This window comes from Manis pentadactyla, chromosome 13 (genome assembly GCF_030020395.1).
Source record: "Manis pentadactyla isolate mManPen7 chromosome 13, mManPen7.hap1, whole genome shotgun sequence".
NCBI classification, from domain to species: Eukaryota; Metazoa; Chordata; class Mammalia; order Pholidota; family Manidae; genus Manis; species Manis pentadactyla.
Genome location: NC_080031.1, coordinates 74,714,276 through 74,735,488, shown reverse-complemented (window position 1 = coordinate 74,735,488; position 21,213 = coordinate 74,714,276). Strand labels below are relative to the sequence as shown.

Sequence of the window (21,213 nt, the reverse complement as noted above, 5' to 3'; positions counted from 1 at the left end):
CACTCATTTTTCCTGTTCCTAGTAGTACCTAAAACAACTTAGAAACTCTCACATCTAGTTTCAGTGATAAAAGCCACATTTTTAACAATCTATGTTTTGTATGACATTGTAGTGAGGCCATGTCTGCAGCGTCCTACAGGAATTCCCTAACTTGCCTATTATGTAAGTATTGATAGAGATCAGGTGGCTGCACAAACCACAAGGGTGAGCACCTAGTTGAGCCTGAGAGCTGGAGATACTCAGATGGCCCCACTGCCTGGGCCAGGCCGTGGATCATGGTTCAGCTCTGTAGTCCATCTGTACAAATTACTAAGTGAATAAAGCTACCGTTACATTGAGATTAACACCTGCCTCTCATTATTGCTAATCATTTCGTTTATTCCTGGTAATACGATGTAGCATATGAAAATACTCAGACATTCTATGTGCATATTGTTTCATGTAAAATGATAAATTTATCTTTCTTTAAGTTGATATTAGCTCTGAAAAAAATGGGCTTTCTCTGGACAGAATACTTACTTATTGACGTTTTTACATTTTATGAAGTACATACAATAAAATGCACAAATTCTGGAGTAGTTAAATGAATTCAGACATGTGATATACACTCAGGTTACCATCCCACAGATCATAGATGTGAAGTGATAGCAGAATCTTTTTACCTTCCCTTAGCTCACCAGACCCCTCACCACCCTCCTCTGTGACAACCACCAGTGTCTTCTCTGTCCAAGTGATGGATTGGAATTCATAATCAAGATGATACTGCAGGCCTCTCTTATTGGCTTTGAGAAAAGCTTTGTTGACTCTCCTGCAGAATTCCACTGTGAACATCTCTGCACTGACTTGTTTGACAGTGGAGGTGGGTATAAATCTGAAGGAAATGAAGTCACTGTGTCAAAGAGGTATCTGCCCTTCGTGCTCATTGCAGCACTATTTACAACAGCAAGACATGCTAACAACAGAAGTTTTGATCAACATATTTATGTTCTAAGAAATTGTAATATATAGCACATGCAATGGAATATGATACAGCCATAAAGAAGGAAATATTGCCATTTGTAACATCATGGATAAACATATAGGATATTCTGCTCTGTGAAATAAGTCACACAGAAATAAATAGTATAATAGTTCACTTGCATGCAGAATATATAAATAAAAATCAAATGATTCATAGCTACTAGGCATACTTTGTGTATGTTAGGGCTGGAAATGGGAGTGTGAGGCTAGATGAAGGGGGTCAAACTACCGAATTCCAGGTAAAAATTCACTAAATCCTGGAGATATAATATAAAGTGCTTGACTACAGTTAATACTTATGCATTGTATTCTTGCAACTTGCTAAAAGAGTAGATTTCAAACCTTCTCATTACAATAAAAATGCAGTTATGATGTGCAGTGTTGGATATATTAGCTCACATGTGGTAATCATTTTGTAACATGTACACTCATCAAATCATCCCACTTTACACCTTAAGTGTATATGTGTCAATTATATTTGAGTATGGCTCGATAAAAAAGATCACAACATATGTTTCTGAATCAACGGGAGTGAAATCAGAAGGGCCTGAGTTTGATTTGGCTCCAGAGTGAACGTGTGCAAATGGGCAATTTTCTTAACTTGTACCTTAAACTTTCTGTTGAAAACATATTCTACCTGTACAAGGTACTGTGATTCCACAGTAAGGTGACATGTGTTACCTTCCTGGAATCAAATAAGCAAACATAATCTTCCACTATTTATATGATAAATTAAAATGTCTGTCATAAAACAAATTATATGAAAATCATGAGTTGTTTATTCCAATGTGGTTAACAAACCAGAAGTTGTATATTAAAAGATCAGTGGCGCAACATATGAAAACAATCCTAGATATCTAACTGCACTATCTCTTAAGTATATTAAAAACAGAAATTTCCTTACAGAAAATAAATTCAAGTTCAAATATATGTAATTTCCAAGATATATTATTTTTCTTAAAATATTACCCAACCACATTGAAATCCAAAAAAAGGATATTAGAAATAAAGCTTCACTCTATTATAAAGCCATAGTAATCAAGACAATTTGGTACTGGCACAAGAACAGAGCCACAGACCAACGGAACAGACTAGACAATCCAGACATTAACCCAGACATATATGGTCAATTAATATTTGATAAAGGAGCCATGGACATACAATGGCGAAATGACAGTCTCTTCAACAGATGGTGCTGGCAAAACTGGACAGCTACATGTAGGAGAATGAAACTGGACCATTGTCTAACCGCATATACAAAAGAAAACTCAAAATGGATCAAAGACCTGAATGTAAGTCACGAAACCATAAAACTCTTGGAAGAAAACATAGGCACAAACCTCTAAGACATAAACATGAGTGACCTCTTCTTGAACATATCTCCCTGGGCAAGGAAAACAACAGCAAAAATGAACAAGTGGGACTATATTAAGCTGAAAAGCTTCTGTACAGCAAAAGACACCATCAATAGAACAAAAAGGAAACCTACAGTATGGGAGAATATATTTGAAAATGACACATCCGATAAAGGCTTGACGTCCAGAATATATAAAGAGCTCACACGCCTCAACAAACAAAAAACAAATAACCCAATTAAAAAATGGGCAAAGGAACTGAACAGACGGTTCTCCAAAAATGAAATACAGATGGCCAACAGACACATGAAAAGATGCTCCACATCGCTAATTATCAGAGAAATGCAAATTAAAACTACAATGAGGTATCACCTCACACCAGTAAGGATGGTTGCCATCCAAAAGACAAACAACAACAAATGTTGGCGAGGCTGTGGAGAAAGGGGAACCCTCCTACACTGCTGGTGGGAAGGTAAACTTGTTCAAACATTGTGGAAAGCAGTATGGAGGTACATCAAAATGCTCAAAACAGACCTACCATTTGACTCAGGAATTGCACTCCTAGGAATTTACCCTAAGAATGCAGCAATCAAGTATGAGAAAGACCAATGTACCCCTATGTTTATCGCAGCACTATTTACAATAGCCAAGAATTGGAAGCAACGTAAATGTCCATCGATAGATGAATGGATAAAGAAGATGTGGTACATATACACAATGGAATACTTCTCAGCCATAAGAAAAGGGCAAATCCAACCATTTGCAGCAACATGGATGGAGCTGGAGGGTATTATGCTCAGTGAAACAAGCCAAGCAGAGAAAGAGAAATACCAAATGATTTCACTCATCTGTGGAATATAAGAACAAAGGAAAAACTGAAGGAACAAAACATCAACAGAATCACAGAACTCAAGAATGGACTAACAGGTACCAAAGGGAAAGGGACTGGGGAGGATGGGTGGGTAGGGAGGAATAAGGGGGGGAAGAAAAAGAGGGGTATTAAGATTAGCATCCATATCGGGATGGGAGAAAGGGGAGGGCTGTAAAACACAGAGAAGACAAGTAGTGATTCTACAACAGGTTGCTACGCTGATGGACAGTGACTGTAAAGGAGTATATAGGGGGGACCTGGTATAGGGGAGAGCCTAGTAAACAAAGTATTCGTCATGTAAGTGTAGATTAATGATTAAAAAAAAAAATTCAGTTCCTATGTGGTGACCTCTAATGAGTTCTACACAATGATATAAAGGGCATATAAAAGTGTAGGCAAAGGGTCTGTTTGTGTTTATACAGAGGATCAAAGCCTAATTTGGCTACCCCGAAAATGAACTAAGATACGATATGAAAAAGAACTTCCAACATCAGCACTCTCGGGAAGACTCATGACAGAAGATGATCAGCAAAAAAAATAAAACTCCAACAAAGATCCACGCACTGTCACAGGTGTAGATGCACTCATCCCACCAGTTAATGGACAGGCCATGGGAATGATGAAGGAGATATCTAAGCTGGCCTGTGCATACAGTAAAACAAAAAATTGGACTGGATCTATACTGTTGGAACTCAACCAAGAATTAGGAGAACTGAAAATTGTGGCACTCCAAAATCTTACAAACACAGACTATTTATCGTTAAAAGAACATATGGGATATGAACAGTCCCCAGGAATGGGGTGTTCTAGTTTATCTGAATTCTCTCAGACTGTTTAAGTTCAGTTGGACAATATCCACCATATCATAGATAAGTTTTCACAAATGCCTAAGGTGCCTAACTGGTTTTCTTGGTTTCACTGGAGATGGCTGGTAATTACAGGTATGCTTTGGTTAGGTAACTATATTCCTATTATGTTAATGTGTGTGCACAATTTCATTAGTCGTTTAAAACCTATCCATGCTGAAGTTACTCTACAAGAAGATATGTCAAAGAAATAATCAATCTTCCCAGGTTTTCTTCTGCCTGCTACTTCTATAGCTTTTCTTCTTCCTACCTAATCACAACCTTTAAATAGAACTCGTGCCACATGTCGAATTTACCGAGTATCATAATTCTTCCAAGTGGTAAAGACACCTCTAGACAAATGCTGGGCATAGAAGCCACAGGGCATAAATATGCAAAGAAGTAAAAAGCTAACCTTTTCAAACAATAAGGCTTCTCTCTCATTTACCAACTTCACATTTCCCTGTATGGCCCCGGAAGATGACTGTTTAGCCAGAGACGGGTAAGATTCCTCAAGGGAGGAACAACCTAAGACAGGCACAGTCGCAGGGGGCCATCTGGTGAGAAAATGGGGAGCAGCAGAGGTGAGGCTTAGAACCTCCCCCCTCATGTTCTGAGAGAAATCTTCTGCATACATGGATGTTTATTGCCCTCGTCTAGCTCGGATTAACACATAGTCTACAGGCACACACCTGATCATCTACATTTGCTCTCTTACAACACTAAACTATGTTTTCTACCTTTATCTCGTATCTACCTACCACTTCAGCATTTTATTAAAAAAAATAATAATAGAGAAATGTGGTATGCACATATAAATCAAGTTTAAAAATCAAATGAATATTCATATTTGAACTGACTGTGTATAGTTCATAATGCATGAACAAAACCGAAGGCTTCTGTGATTACTGCCCTTGCACTGTTCACCATGTAACTTATTCACTATGTAAGAATTTGTACTCCATGTAAGAATTTGTTCGTTATGCATCAGAAGATTGGAGACTGACGAAAATTAGGCTTGGGGTGGATTAATGATTGTGCATTGAGTATTGACACCCCTGTACAGAAGTTTATTGTTGTTAACAACTATTTGATCAATAAATATGAGAGATGCCCTCACAAAGTATATATATATATATATATATATATATAAACACACTTCAAATTGTAAAATAAATAAATAAACGGGATGTAATGTATAGCATAAGGAATATAGTCAAAATATTGTAACAACTTGGTATGGTGATAGCTGGTACCTAGAATGATCATGTATATAAATGTTGAATCACTGTGTTGTACACCTGAAACTAATGTAATGTAATACTGTTGTCAATTACCCTTCAATAAAAAAAAAATAAAAAATGAAAAATAAAAGAAATAAAGCTTCATTTATTCACTCAAGGAAAGCATAAGTTGTTCCCCTATGACATAATAATAACCCTACTGTAGCAGAGGTAGTTACAGCTGTTAGCTTGTGTTGCATAAAATACCTTATCAGAAACCATGTGTTCAGTGAAGTTTCCATGGGACAGTTCTGCATTGTTCTCTGCTCTAAGGATGGATTTTATATGGGAAAGTCTTTGCCTTGATGTCACTTAAAATGTGTTTTCATTACTTTCTCCCCTTTCTGAGTCACCCATCTGCCACCAGTACCACTTCAATTATTGCACAAAATTTAACGTTATACTGTCTGTTTCCCTTGGGCTTAATCAACATGCTGATCTTCTTTAGTTTTCAGGTCACTCCTGGACTCTGGTCTCTAATTGCATCCTCCCTGGCTGGTCCAGGCCTTGAAAAGATGGGACATTTTAGACCAATCTTTTTATTTCTTATTCCAGGAGGCCACTCACTGCTCAGATCTGCTGAGAATCTCCATCCTCTTGTGATTGATAGTTGTCCTATCTGTTTCAAGGGTGGTACCAAATATAATGTTATTTTCTATTATTTTGTCAGAATGTGAAGCCAGTATAAAGAACAACAGCTTCAAATTGACACATGAATGTGACAAAGCTGTGGAAAAACGGAAGAACCTTCTCATAAAAAAAAATCATCACATCACAGACTGACACATAACCACCATATAAGTAAGCTCCCCATAGTTTGATGTGCCATTGTCTATAGAAATGGAAAAATAATTCTCACATTTTATTCAGTTCTGATCACTGCCAAGTGCTCATTTTCATCATAGAGTATCAATTAGAATTTTGTACATTTGAAGGTTCCAATTTATCTCAACATAGTATTAAACCCCAGATAATGAAAACAGTTAATTGGGAACTCTAAAGAAAATCTATTCAAAAGCTAGTAAATTATGTGTTATGTGATATCAAATTATGCAGTGATTTGATACATTTTACATAAATTATGATAAATATCATCTATGATGACACATCTACTTAAGGTAAAAAACCAGAAAGCAGCTTACAGCTGAATATTGATAATAAAGAAATTTAAACCATATGATTTCTAGAAAATAAAAATAGCTCTGTTGATTGAATTAAATCTATTCATTCATGTGTTTAATTCAACAAATACTATGACCCAGCTATTTTTTGTCTGTTTCTGTCTGGTTTTTGAAAATACAACAATGAATATATATTTTGTTATACTTGTGGTCATAGAAAATAAATAAAACATTTAGTATATTAAAAGTGGATGAACATAAAATACAGCACAGTGGGTTGGAGGAAGTACCTTTAGGGAAACATTTCTATTATAAATGTCCTCCCTTCACTCCCAGATCAGCTGCATTATTCACAATAAGCAGGATACTGACACAGACTAAATGTCCTTTCATGACGAAAAGTTAAAAAAGATGTGTTACATACATACAATGCAAAAATCATCCATGAAAAAGTATGAAATCATCAGTTTTATTTTGATAAACATGACAATCGCAATGTGCTAGTTCATCAATTTTAAACAAACGTGCATGTGTATATGCACACCATCAAAGGAAATGGCACTAAAGTATGTGATTTACCATTTGCCACCATCAAATTGCACAGTACCCATACCTACTACCTTAACATTTAATATGTGTTGGAAATACTTAAAAAGGTTACATATTTTTGGTCCATTTCATTCTGCATATTCCAAAGCCAGCAGAGTTTGTCCAGGAGTTGGGCAAATCCTAGTCCTGCTATTGTGCAATTTCATGGAGCCATTGCATTTGTGTTTTCCTAGAATAAAATCCTTGATACACTGTAAGGAATAAATGAAATAATCCAGTCTCCTTACATTTGATCTGACTTAATGCTCCAAAGCTCCCTATGAGGACCTGCCTCTATTTACTCCTTTTTTTTTTTTTTCAGATGAGGATCCTTAAGGTGGAAAAGTGTGTGCAAGGTTTCATTTCTTTGGCAGGTGACTGGCAGCGGCAATATCCACAATGCCAAGACTTCTGTATGACTTAAAATCACTGTGCACACAATAGATCACAAACCCACTATTTGGGATAAACCTGTCCATATGCCAGCATTTTCATTGTATGAAAGTGTAACAAAAATTTGCACTATGTTTCCACATCTTTCTTGGTTATGGATGTAGTACTGAAATGAATACAATATTTGCATTTCTTTCAGGTATATAGGCAGAAGTGGGATTGGTGAATTGCATGGTAGTTTTATTTTTTGAGTGACGTCCACAGTGTCTTACACACTGGCTGTGCCAATTTACATTCCCATTAAGGGTTTCCTTTTCTCCACACATCCTTGCCAACACTTAGTGTCTCATTTTACTGGGAATAGCCCTTTAACAGATCATAAAGTGACACCTCATTTTATTTGCACTTTGTTGAACATATCTATTTATAAACCACTTTTTGTTTATTTTTTTTGCTTAGTTTTTGCTGTTCCATTGCATGTATGTATTTTGGGTATTAATTCCTTGTCAGGTAGATGGTCTGCAAATATTTTTTCCCTTTCCATGCATTGTTTTTTGTTTTACTGTTTCTCTGCTCTGCAGAAGCCCTGTAGTTCAGGGTGGTCCTACTTGTTCATTTTTTGCCTTGATGCTTATGCTTTTGGTGTCATATACAAAAAACTTTACCACGACCAATGTCAAGGAGGTTCTTGGGTCTGGTTTCTAGGAGTGTTATGGTATCAGATCTTACATGTAAGTCTTTAATCCATCTTGAGTTAGTTTTTGTGAGTGTTGTAAAATAGAGGACCATTGTATTTTTATTCATGTAGTTATCCACTTTCCCCACTACTGTTAATTGAAGAGAATATCATTTTTCAATTCATCTTGTTGGCTCCCTCGATGAATATTACTGGAATATATATAAATGTACTGATTTCTGGGTAGTCAATTTGTTCCATTGATTTATCTATCTAGTGTTATGCCAGTACTATACTATTTTGATTACTGTGATAAGAATGCTTCAAATGAGATAGTGAGATGCTTCCAACTTTGTCCTTCATTTCAAGGCTGCTTTTGCTAGTCAGAGTACTTTTTTTATTTCATACTAATTTATGATAGCTTTCAATTTCTGTGAAAAACGCATTATTATTTTGAAAGGGATAAAATTGAATCTGTAGATGGTTTGGTGTAGTATAGTGTGTTAACAATAGTAATTCTTACAGTCTGTGGACGTATTTCCTTTCCATGTATTTGCATCCAGTCTTGCTCCCAGTCTAGTTTCTCTACAGTCTACACTTACCAGAGAGTGATCAAGGTTAAGTATAACATGACCTGCTTCTCTCCTACTCAGAACCACCTGTGTCTTTCCTCTCACAGTAAAAATTAATAGCTTCACATGAAGTACAGTATTCCTGATCATGAAATCTTTTTTTCACTCATATTCTAGTACCTTATTTCCCTGCTCCCCAGAGATTGTCAAGCTCACATGTCACACCCCCGCTGTGCTCTTAACTGACCTGGTGTTAGTGGCCCTCGCTCTGGGGCTGCACTGTATTCTCTTCCTCCAGTCTCTCTCCAAGGCCTCCATCTCTGGGCGAGAAACAGTGCATTCACACTCACCTTTGGACTTTGACTCACTGCACTGCTTTTAATGACATATTGCAGTCTACCGAGTCTGACCCATAGTAGGCACTCAATAAATGACTGAAACATTGGATGCTAGATTAACTGGAGTCCTGTCACAGATATGTAAACCACTAACAAAGTTAAAATATGGCACACTGATTGCACTAATAATTGAGTGAGATTTAGTATAGGCTGATACTGACTGAGCAGGTTAATGGAGAAAACAATAACACTATATTCCCTCTGGAATAAAACAGCTTGATAAATTACAGCTCTTGGACTACGGTTAAACACACAAGAGATCAGCAGGAGAGGTAAAATGGTCAAGCTCTTCAGGTCTCCTGTTTCTTTTGACTGAGTTATTGATGAAGCCAGAGTTGAGAATCATACAACTTTTCAGAGGAATGAACAAAGCTAGTCATCTCTACTCAGTGGAGATGTGTATCCTTCTGTCCTTGTGATGGCAGTAAATTTCACTAGAAATAGCTTAAGTAGACAACTGGAACTTTTATGTACCAGGATTTGGAGTCATACTATTAAATAATTTTTTCATAAAAATCGTTTTAAATTTAAAGTATTCTAGATTTAAAATTTCATTTTATATTTAAAAAAAGTAACAGTAGTTAAAGTACTAATTTTACTATAATGAACCCTAAAAATATCTAAAGGGATCAATTCATTCTGTGGTACACCAATTGTTCAATTACCAATATCAGTTTTTTTGAGGTGAGTTTCAGTGGGAGAAAACAGTATTTTTCTTAAATTTAAAGTGCTCCACTGATTATGATTTTTAGTGGTTTTATTACAGTATTACATTCCTATCTGTTAGTGCTGATTTTAGCATTAAGAATACTAAGGTGAAAGTGTATAAAATGTTAAATGAAATAACAATTAATGACAAGTAGGAGTAAATAAGGAAGAGCCTGAAGCTGAAACTAAAAATAAAATAATGTTGAGTCTTCAAAAAAGGTGTGTTATATTTTTCAACCCCTAAAATATAGAAACATATGGGTCAGATTTTATCTTCAGGGACTTTATGTAGCATTATTTCTTAATCATTTAATATATCACACTAGGAGTGATGGACAGATACGGAAATCTATTTATCATGATGAACACCTGGGTTTTTCTGAGCTGTCACTGAGAGGGTGCTACTGATCTTATAAAATGAAGAATTTACAATATTTTAACAGGGATATCAGCACATGTATATCAAATCTAATTTTATCATTATGAACATGTGTTTTAAGTCACCTGCAAATTTTTACATCTTTGACCGGAATACGATCTAAACTTTATTTTGTTTTCATTAAAATATGTGGAATTATTTCCACTAATATATTAAAATTGCTTTATATTATTACTTTCCCAAATCTAACAACCAATATGTACTGAAGATTTTCACATTGTCCAGCACCATGGAGAAAAGTGGAACATAATATTTTAGAGAATTAGAATAAGAAGACTGTGTGTGATAGAATATTGTATAGTAAAGGCTTAATATTTTACAACATTTGCATGAAGGTTGATGAACAAAGTCTGTACAAACAAAAGTTATCAATGTGTTACTGCAAAAAGAGGAAAATTACACTCGGCTGACCAAGACTGAATTTAGCTCCAGCTATAAATGGTCCCACGTCCCCCACCACATATTTGCATTCATCTTATGTTAGGGATAGAAGGAGACAGGAAAATAGATGGGGAATAGGTGAATGTGTAAAATATCATGCTTGCAAGTTCATGCACTGTGGGACTGGAAGTTCAGACATAAAAAAGAAAAAAGATTATATAGAAACACTTTTTAACTTATTAGATATGGGAAAATGTCAGATAAAATGGGAAATAATAAGAGGAAGTGATAAATTGATGAATATGGGGCCAACAATCTTAGGTCATACCCTGTAGGATTTGATACCTAAGGTAATCAGGATATGTGTCATATAGAACCATAATGCATATATGAATAAAACCACCTACTTTTATGATAAATAATTTGAGTATTATGAACGTGGAAAACGGAGTTAGATCTATATCTATATTAAAAAGTTAAATGTAAGAACATCTCCAGATTGAGAATTTTGTAGAGAGAATGTAGTTTAAATAGTTTATAGGATTAAGGAAAGTCTGTAATTCATTTTTTTAAAGAATTGTTTACTGTTCAATTTATTGGAACATATGCTGAAACAAACGTTGTTAGTCACAGGATAGGATGTAAGGACATTAAGATTAGGACACTATTTAGCAGTTATCAGTTTGTTTCTCAGGATTCATTTATAGATATGGGGAGGATGCTTTTCATCAGGACACTTACGTTAAGGTCGGTTCAAATTTTCAGTCTTTCAGCATCTTTCATAGAACATATTTGGGTAATAAAAATGGCACGTGCATGTGCACTGAGTATAAAGTGGTTTGGTAAATCAGTGTTATTCAGGTACTGTTGGTGATCAACCCACATGGTAGGAGTAACATTTTTATTAAATAGATTGTGTGATGACTATATGAATATAGAACTATATTGTAAGTTGAATATGGAAGGACTTGAAAATGATGTTTCATTTCTCTTTTTTTTAATACAGATTTATGTCTCCAAGCACAACAAATCTCACAACTGTGACAGAATTTATCATCATTGGATTTTCTACCAATGAAAATATGTACGTTTTGCACTCAGTGCTCTTCATCTTGATATACTTCTTTGCACTAATGGAAAACGTCCTCATTATCATGATCATAACTTTGGACAAGCGTCTCTGCACCCCCATGTACTTCTTCCTGAAATATTTGTCCTTCTTGGATCTCTAATTACATTCACAATCACCAGATCCATTGCAATCTCATTGACTCACAGTAACTCCATCTCATTTCCTGGCTGTGAAGCCCAGGTCTTTCTCTTATGTGTTTAGCGACTGCAGAGCTGAATCTCCTCACCGTGAGGTGCTTTGGCAGCTATGCCGCCATATGCCACCCCCTGCACTACGAGGTCATCATGAATGTGAATATGCATGTTCAGTTGACAGCCGTGTCCTGGCTGGGTGGGGGTCTGATCACCATAATGCACACAGAGGGTACCTTCTCCTTATCCTACTGTGGTTCTAATGTCGTCCATCATTTCTTTTGTGATATCCCACAGTTATTGGCTATTTCTTGCTCAGGAAACATAATAAGAGAGATTGTACCTATCCTCATTAGTGTGGTATTGGATATCTGCTGTTTTATTTTCATCAATGTTTCCTATGTCTATATCTTATCCACTGTCAAGAAAATGCCTTCAACAGAAGGTCAGTCAAAAAAGCCTTCTCCACTTGCCTTCCACATCTGATTGTGATTGTATTATTTCTCTCCACTGGTTTCTCTGCATATCTGAGGCCGATTTCACAAGCCCCTTCCATTTTTGACCTTGTCATTTCTGTGTTATACACCATGGCTCCCCCAACCTTTAATCCCATGATATACAGTCTAAAAAATAATGCCTTAAAAAGTGTCTGGAAATGTTGCTGAAGGGACTATTCACCCAAAATCATTAGATATTCCATCTTTTATTCCAATAACAATTATCATCAATAATTAAATGTCCATTATTTGGTAATATTTTTCTTAAAATCCTTTAAAGACATTTTTCAGAAGATTTTTAGGTTTGTAACAAAATTGATTGTGAGGTATAGAGATTTTCCACAAAGCCCTTATACCCACAAATGCATAGCCTCCCACAAGAGCAATATAACTAACAAGAGTCACACTTCATTTAAACTAACAATGTACTGTTAACATCTCATAATTACTCAACATCCATAGTTTACATTAGGGTTTCTAACTTAGTGTTTTATATTCTATGAGTTGTATAAATGTAAAATGACATTTACTTGTGAGTATCTCACACAGAGCATTTTACTACCCCCAAAATCTTCTCTGCTTTGCCTACTTTTCTCCCTTACTTCTGTCAGCTTCTGGCAGCCACTGAATTCTTCAATTTTCCATAATTTTTGGTTTTGTAGAATATGATTCAGTTGGAATCATGCAATAAAGAACATTTTGAAATTAGCTTATTTAACTTAGTAATGGGCATTTAAGTTTATCCATGTCTTTTTATAGCTAGACGGCTCGTTTCCTTTTATTTATGAATAATATCCCATTGTCAGCATGCACCACATTCATTTACCTTTCCACCTGCTGAATGCCACCTTGGTTCATTCCAAATTTTAGCAATTAAGAACAAAGCTGCTATAGATATTCTTTTGCATTATCATTTGTGTACATAAGTTTTCAACTCCTTTGGGTAAATACCAATGAACATGTTTGCTGGACCACATGATAAAATTATATATGGTTTGTAAAAAAATCACCAAAACTGGCTTCCAAATGGCTGTTCCATTTGGAATTCCTGTAACTAATATGTACGACTTCCTGGTGCTGCACCTTCTCGGCAGCATTTCTATTAATGTCTGGAACTGGCCGTTCAAATTGTCTGCAGTGGTATCTCATTGATTTTATTTTTATTTTCTTGATGACATATTATATGGAACATCTTTTTTTTTTGTTTTGAGCGGGCATTTCTCATATTTATTGATCAAATGGTTGTTAACAACAATAAAATTCTGTATTGGGGACACAATGAACAATAATTAATCAACCCCAAGCCTAATTCTCAACAGTCTCCAATCTTCTGAAGCATAACGAACAAGTTCTTACATGGTGAACAAGGTCTTGCATAGTGAATAAGTTCTTACATGGTGAACAGTGCAAGGGCAGTCATCACAGAAACTTTCGGTTTTGATCATGCATAATGAACTATAAACAGTCAGTTCAAATATGAATACTCATTTGATTTTTATACTTGATTTATATGTGGATACCACATTTTTCACTTTATTATTATTGTTTTTTTATTACTATTTTTAATAAAATGCTGAAGTGGTAGGTACATGCAAGATAAAGGTAGAAAACATAGTTTAGTGCTGTAAGAGGGCAAATGTCGATGATCAGGTGTGTGCCTATAGACTAAGTATTAATCCAAGCTAGACAAGGGCAACAAAACATCCACAGATGCAGAAGATTTCTCTCAAAACAGGGGGGTGAGTTTCTAAGCCTCACCTCTGTTGATCCTCAATTTCTCACCTGATGGACCCCTGCAACTGTGCCTGTCTTAGGTTGTTCCTCCAGTGAGGAATCTTATCCGATGGAGCATCTTTTCAAACGTTTATTTGACACCTGTCTGTCTTCATCAGTGAAGTGCCCAATTTTCAGTAGGAGTGTTTGTTTTCTTATTGTTGAATTTTATTTGTTCTTTGAATATTTTGAATAAGGGTCTTTTATCCTATAGGTCTTCCACAAATTATTTCTCCCAGCTTGTCACTTGTCTTCTCCTTCTCTTGATATTTTCTTTCTCAGGAATTTTAAATTTTTTAATTTTACTGTAGTCCAGGTTAACAACATTTGCTTTAATGAATCCTGCCTTTGATGTTGTATCTAAAAAGGCATCATATAACTAAGGTTATCTAGGGTTTCTCTTAGGTTATTTAGCAGGGTTTTTTACTACAATGCTTTGCATTCAGGTCTAAGATCCATTTTGAATTAAATTCTGTAAAGTGTGTACAGTCTATATCTGGACTGTTTTTTCATGCCAAGTTTTTCCAACAACATTATTAGTTGAATAAACAATCTGCTCGTTTGTCAAAGATGAGTTGATTATATTTACAGAGGTCTATTTCTGAGCTTTCTATTCTATTGCATTGACCTATTTTATGCTTTATGGTCATTACCACACTATCTTGATTATTGTAGCTTCCCACTAAGTCCTGACCTTGGGCAGTATCAGTCCTCTAACTCTGTTTTTGTCCTTGATTTTATGATGTGACTGGTTTTGCTTTTTAAACTATTTTTTATTATGGGATGATTGACAAATATAATTGTATTTATATATATATTTATTGAGTCATTATATTGTACCTCTGAAACAAATATGATATTGTATATCCTATTAATAAATAAAAATAAAGTATACAATGTGAAAATTATATATATATATTTATATATAAGTATATATATAGTTGAATGATTACCAAGATGAGCATAGTTAAAGCATCAACTCACATAGTTCACAGAATTAACCATTGTGTGTTAGTTATAATTTATAAGATTTATTTTAAGCAACTGTTAAATTCATAATACCATATTATTAACTATAGTCACAAAGCTCTACATAAGATCCTCTGAACTTTTTCTTATAATTAAAAATTTTTATCTTTAGACATTCATCGCCCCTTTTTCCCCTCACTGAAGCCCAAGGCAGCTACCATTGTAGTCTCTGTAAATATGAAGTTGTTTGCTTGTTTTTTAGATTCCACATGTAAGTGAGGCCATACAGTATTTGTCTTTCTGTCTGGTTGACCTCACTTAGCATAATGCCTTCCAGATTCCCCATTTGGTCACCAATGGCAAGACTTCCTTCTTTTTTACTGTTGAATGATATACCATGGATGTTGTGTGTATATAAATTTATTTGTGTACTTCTCCATCAAAGATCTTTTAGGTTGTTTCTACAGCTCAGCTTTTGTGAATAATGCAGCAATGAACATGGGTGTGCAGATCCTCTTTGATATACTGATTTCTGTTCTTTCAGGTACATCCCAGCAGTGGGGTTGCTGGATCAAGTGGGGTTTATGTTTTAAATTTCTGAGTCACCACCATACTGTATTCCATAGGCTGCTCCATTTTACATTTACATCAACAGTGTCTGAGAGATACTTTTTCCCTTATCTTGTTAATATTTGTTATCTGTCTGACAACAGCCATGGTGAGATATGTGAGGTGATACCTGGATATGGTTCTGATTTCTAGTTCTCTGTCCATTAGTGATGTTGAGGCACCTTTTCAAAACCTGTTTTGCATATCCACTTTGGAAAAATTATACTGAGGTCCTTTCTTCATTTTATAATTAGATTATCTGCTCTTGTGATACTGAGCTGTGTATGTTCTTTTAATACATTTTTGGATATTAAGCCATTATAATATATGTGGTTGGCAAATATTTCATCCCTTTCCATAGACTGACTTTTGAACCCCAGAAAATCCATAGTTCTGCTGTATACTCCATATAGATTCACAGATAAAAGCCTCTATTTGTCTATCCTACAATCTGAATAACTGAGATGTAAGCAAGCTGACACAGTCATCAGATAAAAACTATAGTAATAACCTGTCAATTCAGTCCAGTGAATGATTTGACTGTTACTATTTTAGTTTTTACAGCATAGATTGATTAACCATCTCAGCATCCTAAAGAAAAAGAGTTCAGTTTTAATGTTAGGGCAACAAGGATCAGAAAAATGTAGAAGGAAAATTATAGACACTATTCTAAATTTTCTGTGATAACTCTATAATAGGAAGGGTGTATCTTTGTGCCTTCTATTAGCATTGTCAAAGAGATGATTCTGAGACTGAACACAAAGATCTAGAAGTTTTAGAAATATTCTAAGCAAAAGTCTTGGAACAGAGGGAAGAAAAAGATTTCTGAAGCCATAGTGAAAAAAGAAAGATAAACACTTATGTTTTAGAGTAGGAAATCTTCCTGTTCCTGCACTAGTCAATGTTGAACTTCCATTCTTCCACTTAGTGCCACTATTCTTTACTTGCAAGATGAGCTAATTCTTCATTTTTATTTCCAACCACACTTTTTATGCATTGGCAATTTAGTTAGGAATTATCTCTTAATATCTTATTTGTGTAGGTTTACAGATACTTAAATCAGTGGAAAACTGACTCATTCACATAGTGTGAAAGTAGAGTTAGGAATATTCATGCAGCATCAAACAACCCAAATGTCCATAGATGGATGGAATTAATAAGGAAAACATTATACATACAAAGGAATATATTATTCACCTTAGGAATGAAAGAAATTCTGACACATTTGTAGCGTGGATGAGGGTTGAGGATGTTATGTTAAATGAAATAAGCCAGTCACAAAAGGGCAAATTTTGTATAATTCCACTTATCTGATGTTCCCATAATAGTCAAATTTAAAGAGACAGAATAGTAGTAAGGTGCCTGACAGTTCCTGGGGGAAGGGGGTATAGAGGGCTACTGTTTCATGGGCATGTATTTTCAGTTTGAGAATATGTATAGAGTCCTGGCAATGGATATTGGTGACAGTTGCAGAAAGAATACAAATATGCATATCACTGTACTACAGAATACTTAAAAATGGGCACAATAATAGCAAAAATTATTTTAAGAAAATGACCCAACCCCCTACAATGACTAAACTACAGATTTTTTTAACACTTACTTGCCTTATCTTTTATTATTGTTTTTAAAAACTAAACACTAAGTGGCATTCAGATGCCCCACCTCTTAAAAATGTTCTTTCTCTTTCTCAAGTGCTCTCTTACTACACACACACACACACACACACACACATGCACACACAAAGGCACCATTTACTTTTTATGCATTGATTTTTAAACAAGTTTAAAGTTTTGTCAACATTCAACAAGGAGAGATCAGAATAAAGGAAAATAAGTCTCCCAATCAAAAAAATGAGTCAGGAGGATTAGTTACTAAGTGTTCAGTGTGCAAGTTACAAATATAGGACTTTGCAGATAGAAAAGTTTTGGAAAATGCAAAGAGGAAGTGGGCTCTGAGATGTCTAACTTTGAATCAACCAACTAAAACCCTCCAGCAGAATGCTGCCCGTACAACCATGATGCTCCCGCAGTGGGGCTGGGGACTGAGTGAGGCTTGGCACTGCCTTTGTCTGTCTTCATTGGCCTTCCAGTAAAGGAGGGCTGTGTGCAGTGGGGAGAAGGGATGACTATGGAGGATGGGGACTCCTGCTGCCATGTCACTTCACTGAATGACATCAGATACTTGAGACTGAATTACCATCCCCATCTCTGGTCATATTTATTCAAAATGAATAAGTAGTTCCAGTACCAGCAGATAAGAAATGAAATTGCCTTTAAATATGTATGTTCTCTTGGCATTGAGGAGGAAAGTAATTTATCTCGGTGTTGGGTGAGAAACGAATGAGTGTTTTTTTCCTTCTTTATCAGAAGATACTTTATTTCTGTGAATTTGAGGGGAAACAGTGTCATTACACGAGTGCCTTTATATAGTAAATGAGAGCGCATTAAGCAGTACAGACTTGCTTTGGGGGAAAGCATTCAAAGAAGGACACTCTTGTTTTCAGTGTGCAATGTGATACATTCAAGCTGAAGGCACTGCCAATTCCAAGTAGTTGTGTTTCCATCTGCAGACTCAGGCCTGTCAGTTCCTAGACCAGGGGAAATAAGCTGTCTTGTTTGGAAAGGAAAGAATGCCTCCTAAGATTACTCAACATCAGGAAAAATTATCTGATTTTAGTAAGTTTCCATAAGTTTTGAAATGTTACATAGGTATAACTCCATTATCAAGTACTTAGCTTTACACAGTTAAATGCATCGAATTAATTTAGCTTCCAAGAATATTACTGTGTTTGATAGAAGGCTAGAAAAAATATTTTATTAATTATATAATTAATATCTTGTCCATTTGTGTTGCTATCATAGAGCATAAAGATACACTTAAAAAGCAAATTGGATTTATGAAGAATTCTCATTCATTGTCAATTCAACAAACTAAACAGAGAAGTACTTAAAATTCAAACCTTGAAAACAGGAAAATACTGAAATTAATTTTATGCCCTAGTTAAAAGATTTTGCAAATGGCAGATCAAGTATTTGAAATAAGTTTTGTTATTTTCATGAAAAATGTAATTGAAATGGAACATTGTGACTGATGAAAACTCATCTATTTCGCTGTTTTCAGTGTCAATCCTGTTAAAATCATGGAAAGTGGGAACAGCACCTCAGAGATCATTCTCCTAGGACTCTTTAAGCACTCAGGAGACCACCCGTTTCTCTTTGTGATGGCTCTTGACAGTTGCCTTCACCTCCCTTGTGGTCAACGCCCTCATGATCCTGCTGATTCACCAGGACCCCCAGCTGCACACGCTCCTGTACCTCCTATTGAGCCAGCTCTCCCTCACGGACCGGGTGCTGGTCTGCACTACTGTGCCCAAGGTGGCTGCTCACTACGTGACAGGAAGAAAGTCCATCTCCCTCACTAGCTGTGGGGTGCAGATCTACTTATTCCTCACATTGGGAGGAGGTAGGGGCTTCCTCTTGATGGCCATGTCCTATGACCGCTATGTGGCTATTTGCCACCCCCTGAGATACCCCATCCTCATGAACTGACAACTATGCCTGCTAATGACCTGGGGGTCCTGGTTCCTGGGAGCAGCTGATGGGTTCATGCAGGCTGCTGCAACCCTGAGCTTCCTGTTTTGCAGGTCTCATGAGGTTGACCATTTTTTCGGTGACGTGCTCACTCTGGTGCGTTTGGCTTGTGCTGACGTGTACACCTGCTGTGTGTTAATGCTCCTGGTCCCACCTTCCCTCATCCTGATTTCCTATGGTCTCACCCTGGCTGCTCTTCTCCGGATGCGTTCTACAGAAGCCCACAGAAAGGCTTTTGCCACCTGCTTCTCACATTTGGCTGTGATGGGACTGTTTTATAGGGCAGGCTTCTTACTTACATGAGATCCAAATCCTGTAAGTCAGCTAACCATGACGAGGTTGTGGCAGCATTTTATACTATCTTAAGCCCTGTGTTGTACCCCTTCATTTACAGTCTGAGGAACACGGGAGTCTGAGGTCACAGGAGCCCTGACAAGGTTTATGGGCCAGTGTCCTGCCTTAAATAAAGACTGAGGGTAAGATTCCTAGAGAGAAGTTATATATGCATTATACCTATAACGGTTATTTCTCTTTTTCTTTGAAATGCAGATGGACCTCCATACATTGGGATTGTCTATTACATTGTCATCAAGAATAAATTGTGGATGTTAAAGTCTGTTGATCACAAATCCTTATTACAGTGTTTCCACCCCACACCTCACAAATTTATTTAATGAATTAACTTGGCTACTTTTGCCTAGCTGGCTGTCTTATGCTCTTACTGACTGGTTCTACTGGAGCTATGTATTTGATATATGTTTAGATTATTGCCAAAATTTTGTTTATAAAAGAAATTCAGCAAGGCTTGTGTTGTCACAAATTAGGTATTTTATTGTGCCACCATCTTTATATCAGTGATTATCAAATTAATGTTCCTTTCTACCTATAATAACTTCCTCTCTGATATACTCCATTCTTTATGAAATACTATAAACAAAGAAATTATATTATTATATATCTAACAACTATTATATGGACTTTACCTTGGGACTTTCTGAACTACAAATAAATTTGAAATTTATGGTGGGGTGTAACTTCCATCCATGGTAGAGAAAGCATGGACTAGAATAATCTTCTCCCTATTATTTACATGAAACATCTTTTTCCATCCCTTCACTTTTAATTTGTGCATGTCTTTGGGTCTGAAAAGAATCTCCTGTAGGCAGCATATGTATTGGTCTTGTTTCTTTATTTATTCTGCCACTCGTGTCTTTTGATTGGTGCAGTCGATTTATATTTAATGTAATTATTGGTAGGTATATATTATCACCAGTTTATTAACTGTTTTCTGTTTGTTTTGTGGTTCCTCTCTGTTCCTTTCTTCCTCTCTTGTTGATGGTTTTCTTTAGTGTTGTGTGGTTGGATTTCCCTTTTTTACTTTTTTGTGTGTCTGTTACAGGTTTTAGGTTTGTGGTTATCATAAGGTTGAAGGATAGTTTCTGAAGTACATAACAGCCTATATTAAGTTGATGATTGCTTTATTTCAAACAAGATCTAAAAGTGCTTTTGTCTTCTTTTTCCTCCTCCGCACTTTATGCATTAGATGTCATAATCTGCATTTTTTTCTATTTACTTTGAGCCATCTTATGTAGTTAACTTTACTACCTTTATTTTGTTTTAATTTTGTATGTGCTTGGTAATTAATTGGTTTACTGCCTCTAATGTGCATTTATTTTCACTGGTGAAAGTTCTTCAGCCCAAGGAACATTTCTGTCTACAGCAGTCCTTTTAATGTGTTCTATAATACCAATTTACTGGTTATAAATTCCTTAGGCCTTCATTTACCAGGAAAATGTTGAATGTCTACTACAAATTTGAAAATAAGTCTTACTGGGTTGCGATTATTGGTCGGAGGTCCT

The 21,213-nt window shown here is 35.8% G+C and overlaps 2 pseudogenes; both read left to right on the top strand.

Annotated features, from left to right (window-relative positions):
• Positions 1-756: 756 nt before the first annotated feature.
• LOC118931530 (olfactory receptor 14A16-like) lies at positions 757-12,604 on the top strand (annotated as a pseudogene).
• Positions 12,605-17,778: 5,174 nt separating this feature from the next.
• LOC118921461 (olfactory receptor 2T8-like) lies at positions 17,779-19,770 on the top strand (annotated as a pseudogene).
• Positions 19,771-21,213: the final 1,443 nt, after the last annotated feature.